The following is a 15299-nucleotide window of genomic DNA, read 5'->3' as shown; positions in this document are numbered from 1 at the left end:
AACCCAAGCAGCACAATGTACTGAAAGTCGAGTGCAATAGGGGGGGACGGTATGTGCCTTATCAATGTTCTGTAGTTTCAAGAATCTGTTCAAGGCCTCTCACCTACCCGTCCCCCCCTATTGCACTCGACTTTCAGTGCATTTTGCTGCTTGGGAAGTGTCACAGAAATGGCATACGCCACCCGTTTCCAACAAATCAGGGCAGATAACGATATCATTCGAGATAATGGTTGGCTAGGAGCGTGCTATGCGGTGAAGTTCATTTTTAAGAATGTACTTGTAAAAAAGAAAGTTCTGCGATTGATGCACCCGTTCGCGAATTATTTAGCCCGGGGATTTAACTGAAACACCCTGTATATAATTTGATCTCTTCGGATGTGCACGATTTGCGTGGGTTGGTTTGTGGCAGGTTTGGGGGGTCGAGCATACCCTCCCCCCGGATCCTGAACCTCGGTTTGGGTGGGGAGGGGGGAGTAGTAGGGGGGGAGAGAGGGCGTGCTATGTGGTGAAGTTCTTCTTGTAGAGTGTATCTGCTGGCTTTACTGGAAGAGGTATATTTTGGCGGTGTTAGGCGAGGGGGGGGGGGAGATCCATGGTAATTATGAAGCGAACATAAATTACATAGATATTGTGTGGCGTTATTGTCTTCTTCTTCTTCTTTTTTTTTTCTGTGTGTGTGCGCGCGTCGAATTGGTCTACATTTTGAAATATTCAAAGTATAGAATGCAAATGAGTATGACTATGGTGAACTATAGTATGACATTTTATTCTTTTTTCTTCTTCTCCTTCTTCTTTTTAAAACGTGGTTTTAGATTGGGATTGTGCGATGCAGTGCAAAAGCTGTTATTCCGTGAAAGAGAGCTTCACCATATACATAACAGGCCGAAGGCCATCTGTTGCACGCAATGATACCGTTATCACTCCTGATTTGTAAAAACCGCGGGGCGTTCACCCCCTCTTCGTGACTATTAACATAAGTGCGTAGGTGTCAGAAAAAAAAATAATAAAAACAAAAAGAAGGCGCGCGCCTCCCTCCAGTTTTCGATAAAATCTGGAGATAGAACGATGTCGCGGTGAAGTCGGGGTGATGACTGGCTACAATGCGATGAAGCTCTGTTTCAGAAGTGTAGCATATATACCGGAAGTGCATTCGCCTTTAATACCCTACACTCTTAAAAATAAACTTCACCGCATAGCACGGTCCTAGCCCCCCCCGTCATCTCGAATGATATCGTTATCTGCCCTGATTTGTTGAAAGCAGGAGGCGTACGCCTTTTTTGTGACATTTATGCTGTTCATAATTGTCACAAAATAAGGCGCACGCCTCCCGTTTTCGGCAAATCATGGCAGATAACGATATCATTCAAGATTATGCACTCTAAAAACAGAACTTCACCGCAAAGCACGCTGTGCGCCAACCATTGCCACGAAAGATAGGGTTATCGCTTCTGATTCGAGGAAAGGGGTGGGCGTACGCCTTTTTGTGGCAATTTATATGATAATTGCCACAACAAGGCGTACGCCCTCCTCTCTCCTCGAATCAAAAGCGACAACCCTATCATTTGTGGCAATGGTTGGCCCACAGCGTGCTATGCGGTGAAGTTCTGTTTTTAGAGTGTGGTTGACTAGGAGCGTGCTATGCGGTGAAGTTCATTTCTAAGAGTGTAGGTGGTATTGGACAGGAAAGTTATTCGACTGTTGCAGCCGTTCGCGAATTATTTAGCCCGGGGGTTTAATTGAAACACCCTGTATACGTAGTAATGATTTTTATCTTTTTACATCCTCCGTTAACACCTAGAAGTACATTTCCCTTGCTGAAAAAAAAAAAAAAAAAAAACAAGAGAAAAAAAAATCGTGCACGCAGTTCCTCACGAAATGTGAAGGCTATGCTGTAATCACTCACAGAACATCGAGAAACACTTTCCCGCTATACCTCTGGTTTCGATTTTGCAGTTCCCCGTACGAAAGAGTTTAGTTTCGGAATTCCTGGCTAAACCAACACTTTCGTATTTCCCTATATGTCCTCAAAGATCTCCCCAGAAGAGCTGGCGTCTCATGACCTCGCCTGCTAGACCAGGCGTTCGTGCGCACGCTGCTCTCAACTCAAAACAAGCAAATCGCGGAACGCTGTTCGAAAGTTCGAAAGAACCGTTGGATCATCGAGATTCCTCTACGTTCCTTGTTCATGATCGCCTCTTCGTTTGAAGAATCCACTTTAGGACTGCACGCGAGTGATGTGTCATGTGCCTCTTGGTGTTGTTAGAGGTTTACTTGTCGTATGTTGCAACGTGGTTGTGTTTATGTGCTGCATCAGCTGTTTCAGTGATTCATGTCACGATCTATTTCGCTGGTGTCAAACCCTCGACCTGGTGATGGCTGACGTCGTTTTGAACAGCTGATCGACAATGTTGTAGTGCGTCTGTGGACATTTTACTGTCGAGTAAAAGTAGGTTCGCGATTTTGTGCTGGGATATGTTGTTAAGATTAGCTGAAACATTGGTCTTATCGATGTCCCTCGAGCAGACACAAGATCGATGGATGGATGAGTAGAGACGTTCGGGAACCTGACAAGCCATAAGATGTGCTAGACGCGGTGAAAACTCCGTTGAAATTACTCCTTCTCAACATACCACAAGCACTTCTAATCTACCCACGACGAAGTCTTGGGCTAAATAACCTAACTGAATTACTTTCACGGCACTGGCGAGGTACTTTCTTGAGATGCATTCAAGAATGAATCACATCATTGGGATGGAGTTGCACGAACTGGTTGTCCCTACATCTTTAGCCCCCGGATCTTTAGCGATGGGTTCTTCTAACGAATGAATTTGTAATTTCATTGTGTGCTAACGATGAGAGTAAAATGTTGTAGAATTAAAAATTATTCGTCTCTGAGATCCAACAGCTACCGGCAGTTCGCTGGCGGACCATTGCATTGCATTTCTCCTTTCCCTGTTTGTGGCGTCGTATGTGCTTATACCGAATAAATGTACGTTTTGGTCACGTCTGGTGTGATTTCATTTACTATGTTGTTTGAAATTAATAAAATGACTCAACGACAGCAATGGATACGGCTTGCAAGTCTATGTGCACACTATGCACGTGTGATACCTGGAGTTAAACGTGCATTTACGTATCACAGCCTCGTTTCGTGAATACATTTCCTACACTTCATGAAATTAGTTAATCGATCATTGACTTACAACAAGTCATGGAACAGTCTGAAATATTTGTACCGCCTCTTGCCTCATAGGTGACACGCACTGCAACGCTCGCATGTGAATCACATTTGCGAGTCCTCGATCTCTAAAGCCACATGGCTTACGGTAGACGATTGATGAACGTTCCAGGCACGTCTTCGGACACGTTTAGGATGTACTGAAGACATAGACAGCATACTAAATTGAAGCCCGTCTCTTCTTTCTACAAAAACCTTGCATACGACCACAAAAATGTGGATGTGCAACTCTAGAGCAACCGCGCATTGGTAAAACATTACCTGAAACACTAGCTCGATGCTCCAGGACTGCTATGGACAGCTCTTTTTGCCGTCGTCCTTCGAAACTAAAACTGACCGACGAGATAAACACCATGCGGTAGCCGTATCTGATAGCGTTAGGGTTGTCAAAACGCGATCTTTTAATAGGTCGTACGATTTCTACATGTCTTTATTTCCGATAAATTATGTGATTCCAACTTTATTTGACATTCAGAGCATCGAGTGGAACTGTTTTCGAGAACCATACAGCTTTCTCGCCAGCGAAATCTCGATATCTATCTTAATGTGTCATTACGATTGAATTCGGCCATATTGTTTTCTTTGTGAAGTTTTTGACCGCCATGTCAATCATGCCCGTATCTTACGCAGACGACTTCGTAAATACGGAAAGGAACCTTAGTGCAATACTGTGGTTTGTCCTCTTTGTTCATTAGTTGTTAAATGCTAATGGTATGGACAATAATAGTTTGTTGGTTTTTGTTTTTTAAATAAAAAATACGTAACCGCAAGCGGCGCTGGGGTCAAAATCCCTAGCAATCCCTCTAATTCCCTCTCAGTCTGCTCCTGGTCGCTGTGCTGTCAAGACGTTACATCGACGCTCGCGTTCCGACAACGGCCACGGTACGAATTATTATATCCATTTGGTTTTCAAATAGTTTTGAGTAAATTCTGTTTTCGGTTGTGTGTCACGCTGTGGTTCCCTTGTTCACGTGCTACTATTAGTTGTTTCTGCCAACTTTTCGTAAACGCGTTCCACTGCAGACTCCTGTTGCTCGGTGTCCGACACCTCATGAGCACGGGGACAGAACCTCTTTATCTACTCTGTTGAACTCTTTATGGCCATTCTTTTCTCAATCCTAGTGGAATTAGTTGTTTGTAGTTGTTAATATTGCATTTCTTGGTCTTGATTTTGGTAATTTGGAAAGAAATGGGGTTGCACTGTAATGGCGTCGTTTTATGGAGTGATCTAGTTCTTTTCGCGGGCTCCTCCCTCATTGGTCCTGGTGGTCTGATGATGAGCACCTATGATTGGACGGATATATTAGGAGTTCGTCTGCCTTCCTCCATGTCATCTGCTTTATAATACGTGCTCGGTCGGCACCCACAGGTGTCGCGGCCATTTTTTTTTATTTATTTATGTTGCAGCTTTTTTTTTTTTTTTTACATTCCCTACATTTCCTATTGCAAATTTATCCGCTTTTTTTTGCACTCCCTTCGTTCTTTTTTTTGCTGCAAAATTATCCCCAATTTGTAACTGCATTTGTGGTCCGACCATTTGTGAGATACATTTTTTTTTCTTTTTGTGGATGAGGAGGTGAGGGGTATGCATGTATTGCTTCGCAAATGTTATCACATGTCATTGTGTAACAATATTCTCCTTCTCTTTCCAGGGCAGTGCCTAGATTTTAGGCACACGGCTCCCTAGCTCAATTTTTTTCTTTTAATTTTTTGTATGACACTGTCCGCATTGCGAACAGCGTTTATACCAACGACATTGGAACCTGCTGAAGACTTCTATAGCTTTAATGTTGACACGGTGATGAAAGTGTAATGTAGGATAGGTGAAGATGTGTGTGGTTTCTGTGCCGCCTCGAGCGACGCATAGAAGATCGGTATGTGATGGGTAAAGTGCCCTTTTTTTTTACTCTTAGCCGTAGCATTAGTGAAGATGCAGAGTCCGACCAGGGCGTCTCTGGCCTTCGCGCACCAATGATAGAGTGTATGTCAGCGTAGCATATATGTCTCTCTTGTGCTAAGTTAGGAGTGTTTATGAGGGAATGGGGGGAAAGCCGTGACTCTCATGGGGCAATTTGGAATTGTGTGTGTGTGCGCGCGCATACGGGTTGGGTGTTAGCTTCGGTGTGTGCGAGATTGTTCGGAGCGCCTGGTCAGCTTGACAAATTTGTTTTATGTTTATTGGATCTTAATGATTACGCGATGTTTATGTACTGGGCTCTGTGTTCTTCACTGGTCAGGATTGTCGTGTTGTTATAGCGAAGACCTCTTCTTGGAACAGTGTGTTCCGAGCAGGGATATTCGCTCGCTGTGCCCCAGGTGCTGACATATAGCTTTTAGCTCCAGCGATCTCAGAGCTTTTGTGTGTTCCACGTCTTTACTGTGCAATTCAGTCATACTTTTTTTTTGTGGTAATGAAGTAATTGCACTCTTAGAAATGAATTTCACCGCATAGCACGCTCCTAGCCGACCATCATCTCGAATGATATCATCGTTATCTGCCCTGATTTGTTGAAAACGGGGGGCGTACGCCTTTTTTTTGTGACACTTATGCTGTTCATAATTGTCACAAAAAAAAAGGCGTACGCCCCCGTTTTGAACAAATCGGGGCAGCTAACGATATCATTCGAGATGTTGGTTGGCTAGGAGCGTGCTATGCGGTGAAGTTCATTTTTAAGAGTGTGTGATCGGGTACTTTCGAACTGTTCGTTTATTCTTAGTCTTGATGGCAAATGCGCATTTTTGGAAGTACATTTTTGTAAATTTTACACGAAACTGACAGTTGTATAAAGTTTGTTCCATACGTTATCGGCTTTTATAATATTGTATCTTCCAAATTAATAAAATCACTAAAAAGTTAGTAAAAGATGAACTGACATGCACAGTAATGACTCCTCGTGCCTTCTCTGTAATGTAGTGCGGTCAGCCCTCGATTTCTGAGCACACTATATTTACGAGTTCACCCGCATTATGAACAGTGCCCTCTGAGGCAAGAGAGTTCCTCTTCCTAAATGCAAACCTCAATCCATATGAATCCATCGACATACGAACAATTTTCTAGAAGCGTTCTCATACATCGAGGGTAGTCTGTACGTTAGAGTAGTTCTCTCCACAGCATAGCACAGGTCTATATAGTATATGCAAGGGAATTAGGTTAGTCTGAGGTTACGGTCCTCCGCTGCAAGACACCAGGGACGAAGACACTTGCTGTACATCGCCGGTGTAGATTAGCGTCTAACTTAGTTGAATTGCTGTGCGCAATAGTTAATGACAAGGCAAGGCACGCGATTGGAGCAGTCCAGCCAGTGGATGGAGCAGATGAACAGAGAGAAGATATGAACAGAAGAACAGCCATATCGTTAGAGGTTAACAGTTAATGCCACAGCAATTGTTAATAGGCCAGGCTAATAGGAGCAGTGTTAGGATATCGCGTTTAGTCAAGCTATCAGGCATAGCATATTTAGGTTAGGTAGGTAGGCAGTGAGTAGTATAGTGTGTTTTTGAAGTGCATTTTGTCGGCTATAGCTATAGGATATTGTCTCAGTGGTGCTCTAGGGGCTCTCTGCAGACGGAATTCCAAGTCCAGCTGTCTCCCTTTTTCGATGGCCGCCGTATTTCGTAGCTTTGGTGTTGTCTGTCCATTGGTTATTTTCCGCGGAATATACTCCTTTCACATATCGGCATCAGTTTCTGTAGTGTGCTGTTTCTCTGTGTCCATTCCTTGTTTAGCTGTGTGTTCTAGCTCAGTCTTTGAATTCGTCATTTCGATGTGTTAGATCGTAGCTCCGTCTGGTGGTAGGCTTTCATTCGATGCATGCTCAGGATGGACGTTGGTTATAATTGGTCGATAGGAGCATCGTGTAGCAGATTATACCGTCTTCCCATCTTCTCTGCTTATCTCTGTCCACGTTATCGTACCCTTCTGTCGTTGTTTCCTGCTTCAACAACGGGAGAGAGCTTTCTGCTATCGAGCCATCGAACAGCACCACTGAGAGATATCGAATAGGCTAGTGAGGTTTAGCTCTATAGTCAGTAAAAGAACCGTATATTAAATGACATATAGGACTATAGAATAGGAGCACCTGGGGCACAGTGTTGAAAACGTGTGAGCCTGGCACGTGGCGTTGTCTCGTATAAGATGGCGTTTTACAGGAAACTGCTGACGTCATTTTTCAGTGTATACTAGATATAAATCTGGAGCTATATTTGTGTAACTAAGTAATGACACTAGCGGAAACCGTACTCATTAGAGAAAAGGGTTTATCAAATTGACTCATTAGAAAGTAAACATGCTGTTACTCTCAAAAACGTTCGTTTTGACTGTGATATTCGCTTTTATGCGTCATGCTGATATACAGTATGTACGCTGACTAAATTATAAATCAAATTATAAGTCAATTTTAAATTAACTCACGTGCCAGGCTCCTCATGCACATGGTCGAGTCTTACGTCTCGCTCAGCTAATGTGAAGTCACGTGCTGCTTGTGGCAAAGTAGCTGCTTTCTGGGCAAACATACGGGTGGGAAGCTCTCGGAAAGACAGTCGCGTATAAGGATAGGTCTAGCTTTAGCTTTACCATTAGCTTGTCTGCAAAGACGAAGAAAGGGTCACGGCTCGCGGATAGAGGGGAGATATTACACATACGTCTTTGGGAATTACCAGTGTCATGTACGCGTTCACATATAGTGTTTATATAACGATGTTGCGGTCCCTAATATAGCCTACGATAGCTTGCACCGCGTAGTACTCCGATCAGGGACACCTTCGCGTCGTCCGTCTTGGTAAGTATGGGGCGCGTAGGCAGTTACCATGGAAACCTGGGTCGGGAGGGACCGTCACCGTCAAACCGGGCCCGTCCACTGGGTTTGGTAGCGTTGAGGCGCGGTGCGCCTGTGGATGGGCGTTATCTGGCAGCCGTTTAGGGCAGGGACACACCTCCCTTACACACCCCTGACACACACACACCATAAGAACCCCTAGGTAGACAGAAGTGGACGGGTGAAATGACAGCGACCGGTTAGCTTTCATGATTGTATAATGACAGCCGTGGCGATGGCGGTCCTGGGGTGTCTTCTGTTCGGGAGTACGTAGGGAGTAAAGGTTGTTGTCTGCTAGGGAGTAAAATTTCGTCCTTCCCTTCGTGTACTTTTGTGGCGTTTGTAGTTAAATATGACAGGGACTCTTGGTAGGAAAAGCGAGACGAAACGGAGGAGAGGATAACACGAGTGGAATTCATTGCTCAATAATAAACCTTATTCTGGAGAAAAAATGTCTCCGTAATGTAAAACGTAAATTCGTGTACACGAATTTCCACCCGTTAGATTCTCTCCTTCGATGACCTCTGGTCACTCTTCTGGTCAATCGGCCAGTGGGAAACGCAACAGTAAGTCGAAAATCGTCGTGGGACATTTCGTCGCGGACGGGACATCGCTGGATGGATGGATGGACCTCCCGCCGCTGGAATCGTTCGCTGGCGCTAGCTCGGCGGGTCGTCATAGCACGTTGCTATGCGTCCGTCACCCACTCACACAAATGACTTTGAGCCACCTGTCCAAATGTGTGTTAGTCGGATAGGTGGCTCATCCTTAGATTCGCGCGTCCGTCCGTCCGTCCGTGTGTTAGGCTTAGCTCGCGCACGTTCTTTTTCAGGGCGAACATTGTTTCGTTGAAATAAAATCTTTAAGTGTGCCTTTAAGTGTGTATATGTGTGTCCGTGTCACTTATTGTATCCGTGTCTCTTTACTCGTCTTATGTATTGATTGTCCGTCAATACATAATATATTGCATAATTATTTCATTCCCCATTATAATATATTAATTCATTATAATATACTGGTTCGAACGTTAGTCCGCTGTTAGGGAATGGGCGCTAGGTCGGTGTTGCTGCGGTTGTCCTAATCCATCTTTCCTTTTCAGCATTTCCACGTATTGCTCCGATGTGGTACATTAATCGTTCTGCTTGTATTTTGCAGGTTTTCGCCACCGAATTCCCTTTTACTGAACTGTCGTTTTTTTTTGTTTTTTTTTACTGCTCGTTACTGTTTGCGTCATTTCGATAATCCTAATCTGTTTCTTTTCCAGCTTTTATGCACTGATTAACACTTACTGTGTCTCTTTAATCTGCTGTTAGGGAGTGGGCGCTAAGTCGGTGGTGTCGTTGTCCTAATCCATCCTTCTTTTCAGAATTTCAATATATTGTTTCGATGTGGTACATTAATCGTTCTGCTTGTATTTTGCAGGTTCTCACCACCTACCTTCCCGTTTATTGAACTGTCGTTTATTATTTTACTGCTGTTTGCGCCATTTCAATAATATCAATCTGTTTTTTTTTCCCTGCTTTTATGCACTGATTAAGCATTAGGCTCAGATTTACAGATCTTCAACATTTGTATTTACTCAGTTATATTGTCTTATCACTTGACTGCTACAATTATACTGCCCTTTCATTGTTTATTATTTTTCTTAGGTGCTATAGTAATGAGACTGATGCAGTCCTGAAGAGCCATAACAGTGCTACTGAAATACATATCTATACAGAGCAAATGATGTAGCCCCCAAAACGAATAATCTGTGTCACTAAAATATGGCAGAATACGAATGAAAATACAAAACCAACGTACAGTCAATATACCCGTGTCTGGTTACAAGAGTCCATATTCTATCTATGTGGTGCCTTGATGGTTCTGCTTTATGTTTCAGAAACCAGTTATTGGTGTTGCTGGCTGTTCCTGATGGGTTCCTGTAGCATACTCAGTCTGTTGTTGTATTGAAGTGCCATCTGTTCTGCAGTTACTGTCTAGTCCATTTGTTTCAGGCAGGCATCATTCTGGCTTTCACCGGGGACTTTTCCAGCTTCCTCCTCCATCCCAAGGACGTTACAACACCATCCACCAACCCCACAAGCAAAAAACCTGCAGATAGTACGTGTGTCCAGAATGGCCTGGATAGATCCAGTGCTACAAGGCAGGTTAGCCCATACAGCTGCCATTGTCAGTGCGGCAGTATTTTAAGTTGTTTAAGGGACAGAATGACCCGCGTAATTTCTACCAGAAAAATGGTACCAAGCCAGAGCAATGCTATGATTTGATATGATTTTAGTGAGAATTTAGCAGTTTGCAATGAAGTGACTATACAGGACCATTTTCATAACTAGTAGTGCATGAAGTCGTGAGTATTTTTAAGCAAAGTACACTTTAGAGTGCTATTTGTTCCGCAGTTTCTGCCCCGGGAGCTCGAAGCTTGGAAGCTACTTGTCTTAACTGCTCTACACAATTTGAAGCCTGTCGTACGAGAATGAGCTTCAACGAAAATGAAAGGAAGTGAGTCAAGTTTCGCACTACTATACTCAGTGGCGACACCCCTTTCCTGACTAAGCCACCACTGCTACTCTTGTGCAAGCAATAGGTTTTCACTATGAAATGATGATGAAGCAAGCGTGCAATTTTCAAAAAATATTTTGCGTAATCGTTTGTAGTTTTACGCAGTGGAGAGTTATATTATGACAAATGCGTGTAGTATCATTGCACTCCGAGCAGCAATGTGTGTTCACGCTATTCGACACTGTGGCATCAACCCATGACAACTGGGTAGCAGGCAATAGGCAAAGAGAGTAGAGTATTCTCTGCTCCAAAGGCTGCCTGAACCATCAGGATTGATTGGTCTGAATACTAGAGCTGTGCGAATAGCAAAATTCCCATTGCGAATAGTATACGAATATTTCACTTGCACAGTGACTCGAATCCGAATAATTTCTTCGGGTGGCAAGTTGAATTTGGATAATCAGAAAATGCCCAATTCGGATAATTTCGAATACCTCATGGTGAAATAGAAATGATGTTCTACTCCAAACTTTTTTCCAGCTTTTTCACCCAGCATAAGAGAGAAAGGTTCCCCTGTGTTTTTCATGGTAGACAGCATTAGTGAGATGAACTGCATTGAGAGTTAGTCAACATGTTCCACGCAGCCTGCTTTGTGTGCATCTCATCATTTCTATGTTTGCACTGTGAATTTCCTGTACTTTTTTAGAAACTGCACGTATTTCGATCTGTTACTGGACATAACTTTGAAAGTTTGGGAAAGTACAGACACTGGAACATGCAGTTCCCAGACCAGTGTTGACCATGAGCTCACAGAAGTTGTAGACTTTCGTGACAGGATATTGTAAACAGTGTAAAGCGGGCTTCACCTAACACTCGAGCGTAATAAGATGAAACCGACTTGCAGAATGGAGCCGCACACCAAAAGAACTATGATGGTAACGTGAAGTGGGCTTCACCTAACTCTTCGATGTAATGAGGCGAAGCCCACTTACAGAATGGCGATAGTGATACCTCGCTTGAGCAGTATGCGAAAAAATATTCGAAAATTTCGAGCACTGAACACAGGTTGCAAACAGCATTCGAAGAGCATCAGATGTTTGTTTCATGTTCGAAATTTACATTCGCACAGTTGTACTGCACACTACATCATTGGCTGCAAATTATTCTGTTGTGTGACCACACACGATTCTCTTGCATTACAAATGCAGGTCTTTACTAAGAGCCCAGACCAGGAGCTACCGAAGTCAACCGTACAAGATCCAAGGGTGGACCTCGGGTTGGATGTGTACTCAAGGACACTGTCGCTGTACTTCGAGCACCTTCAGTCTACAAGCATCATGCTGCCATCACTGCAGTCTTGTTCTCAATCCCTCATGTACAGCATATACTGTTAGATTTACCTATTGTGTAACGAGCATACAATGATTTCGTGACACGAATGAACTGACAGTGACTTGGAGTGATCGGACGTTGCTTCATACCAGCTGCACCTCCTGTAGGTTTTCCCTGTGTGTGTGAGACCCCCCAAGGCTACCTGTAAATTACCCCCATAGTTTCCTATACACTAATGTATATAAATGCTCTATGTATGTGTTCCCATTGTATCTTGCTTTGCTTCACTGCTGCTTAGCCCATCTATGCGCAAATGACGCTCAACCTTTTTTTTGCATGCTGCGCAAATGTTTTGCATGTGTGTGTGTGTGTGTGTGTTCACGTGCGCAAGTCGTACATTTAAAACCAGGGCACAAATTTTAACTGTGTCATTGCGTTTAGCAGAATCAAAATTTCCCCGTTCCATTGGCTAGGCATGGCGATGCGTGCACGTGAAAATATGTATGGTTTCATCTGTGTGAATGCAGCATGGGTGTGTATGTGCATGTGCGTACGTACGCAAATGTTGAAATGGCTCTTTACACTATACTAACCCCTCTTCAATGGTGGAGTGTCATTTGCTGGGTGGACTTAGCGTTGCAGTGAAGCTATAGTGACAGTTTGCTTTTCAAATGACTGGGTTGGATCCACCTGGTTGTTTGAAAAGGCAGTCGATTATTTCCCAATTATCCCCTAGGTCTTGTTACTGTCTACAGATGCCCTATTGTTGATACGCTTAAATAATGTACAATGATTGATTCCTTTCTGTATTCCATGTCACACTGAGTAGTGGCCAAGTCTTTCTGTATATTAGGTAAACAGTTTATTGTGAGTTATTTAGTGAGGTGTGCCTTTCCAATGTGCTTTTTTATGTTCTAATACTATATAATTAATGCCAAATTAAAAGTTGTCAAAGGCTTCTACTATTTCTGGAAACCTGTTTTCTGCATAATATAAACGATGTGTAATGAGTGATTCCTGTCTGTATATTAAAGAGTTCGTTGTTAGCGCTTTAGTGAGGTGTGCCTGCACAGTGTGCTTTTTATGTTCTAATACTACATAATTCATGCAAAATTAAAAGTTGTCAAAGTATTCTACTTTATCTGGAAACTGTTTAATCAAAATATAAATGTATGATTGATTCCTTTCAACACATTAAACACTTCATTGTTCATTTCATTAGTGAGGTGTCTCCATATAGTGCTTATGTTATGTTCTGCTATATAAAGTCCACAATTAAAAATTGTCAAAGGCTTCTATTTTATCTCAACTTTTTTCCTTGCTGTACGTTGAGTAGTTCAACACCAGTACCCTGAGGTGTGCTTCATGCAGTGCTTTTTTTATGCCATATAATGCAAAATTAAATGTTGTCAAACGCTTCTATTTTATCTGGAATCTTGTTTTCTGTATAATATAAATATTGTATAATGATTATACTTTTTTGTACATTAAATAGTTCATTAACAGACTCTAATTAGGTGTCTCTTCATATTGTGCTTTTTATGTGCAATGACCCTAAAGGGGCACTAAAATGCAAAAACGAGTTCACTTCAAATTACGTTACATGCTATGTTAATGTCGTACTTATCATAATTCAAAACTTTGATCCCGTTACGGAGCTACAATCGAAATTATACTGGACTCTCTCTTGCTTCGGCGCTGAGCAGTGAACGTCGCTTCAGCTCGTGCATCAGTGTTTTTAGTTCATGCTGCGTGTGCAGGCGTGTACCACGCCATGGAGCAGTCCCGGTGAAAAACATAGTGCGCATTGAGAAGCAGACTGGTGTCGCTGTTCACAGGACGTAAAGATAAACGTTGTCAGCGGAACATTCGCAAGAACTGTTGTGAGCAACAATTCAGTGAATCGGTATTGAAAAATTCAGCAGTATGCATCATGCCGTGCATATACGGAACATTTTCTTCTAAACGGTAGCGTTGTGTGAACTAATTTTGCTTGCATTACACTAACTGAAACACTGTCTTTCATTTGAGAGCAAGTTGTTTTTGCATTTTAGTGCCCCATTAATTGTGGAAACTCAATAGCCCTATGGGTAGCAGCACCTGTTGCGAAGTTTCAGACAACCGTATATGTATGCCACAACTCTGCTCTATGATTGGCCAACAACAGAGGCTAATTAACCAATGCAGTCTAAAAGGAAACCTGCATGATTGCCTTCTGATGCCTTCGTCATAAGAGATATGGTCAGGAGAGAAAGAGGTTCCTTGTGCCACTTGCTTCAGACAATCACTACAGATAACTTCTAAACCAAAAGCCTATCACAAGTGGCTGCTTGTGTGGATGAAATGGCTTGCTACTACGTATTGCTATAGCCACTAAAAGTGTCGTTGAGGTGGGCAGGACAACTAATTCCATGTCACACAGAGTAGTGGCCAGGCCTTGCTTAATCTACAATGTATTGGATAAGGGCACTAAGATTATTCAAAATGTGTGCGAATACCACCACGGATCAGTTTAAAATATCTTGCGTTAACTTTGTGCAATGCAAATAATAAAGATGCCAATACTTTCTCCTCCCATTTCTTTTTCAAATCTGAGAAATAGACTAGAAAAGGTGTGGATATTATAGTTGCAGCATTGAAAAGATGTGCAAAGAGTATGTCCCTGGTGCAGGTACAGAACTGCAGTTAAACTGCATAAGAGCTGCTACCATGTCAATTATGTTCCCCCTACACTCTTAATGGAGCACTAAAGCGCAAAAGTTTCCCTTCATAAAATGAAATATGATGTCGTCTTGACAGCAATACACAAAAATATATGGAAGAGGAGGACGAGAAATGGGCATGTCGTTCCTTTTGTATTGATGTCAAGGTAGCGGCATTTTCCATTCTGTGAGGAGAAATTTTTTGAAATTGAAATAAAATGTTTCCTTGTGCATGTTCCCACTGAATTTTTGATAGGCTACAAGTATCGCATGAGAAAATACGTGGGGACTGCTCAATAGTGATCCGTAAACAAATGTGGTTGATGGCTCGAAAGATTACAGGATCGAAAAGGAAGATTGGTGAATACAATGCAGGGCGCTGTTCATTGCTTGCACTTCTGGTTCCCACTGCTGACTCCTGCAAAGAGTGTTAACTCCTCGTGTTTCGAAAGTACACTTCTGACTCCGGATAAGTGGAATTTGCACCAATAGCTCAACAACAACAAAAAAAAGATTAAAAGACTGTTGAAAATTACCGTGCATTCAAGGGTTTCAAAGGCCAACGGGAACCATGCTAGTTTTTGTTTGCTTTTTTTTTTGTTTCAGCAACTTCTACGTGCATTTGTAAATGATAAATTCTTGGGCATGAGAGGCTTGAGCATTCAGCAGATGTGCTCTGAACGTGCGTAGCAGTGTACACTTAGCTTAAAA

The sequence above is a fragment of the Ornithodoros turicata genome, chromosome 6 (assembly GCF_037126465.1).
Source record: "Ornithodoros turicata isolate Travis chromosome 6, ASM3712646v1, whole genome shotgun sequence".
NCBI lineage: Eukaryota > Metazoa > Arthropoda > Arachnida > Ixodida > Argasidae > Ornithodoros > Ornithodoros turicata.
This window is presented reverse-complemented; position numbering follows the sequence as displayed.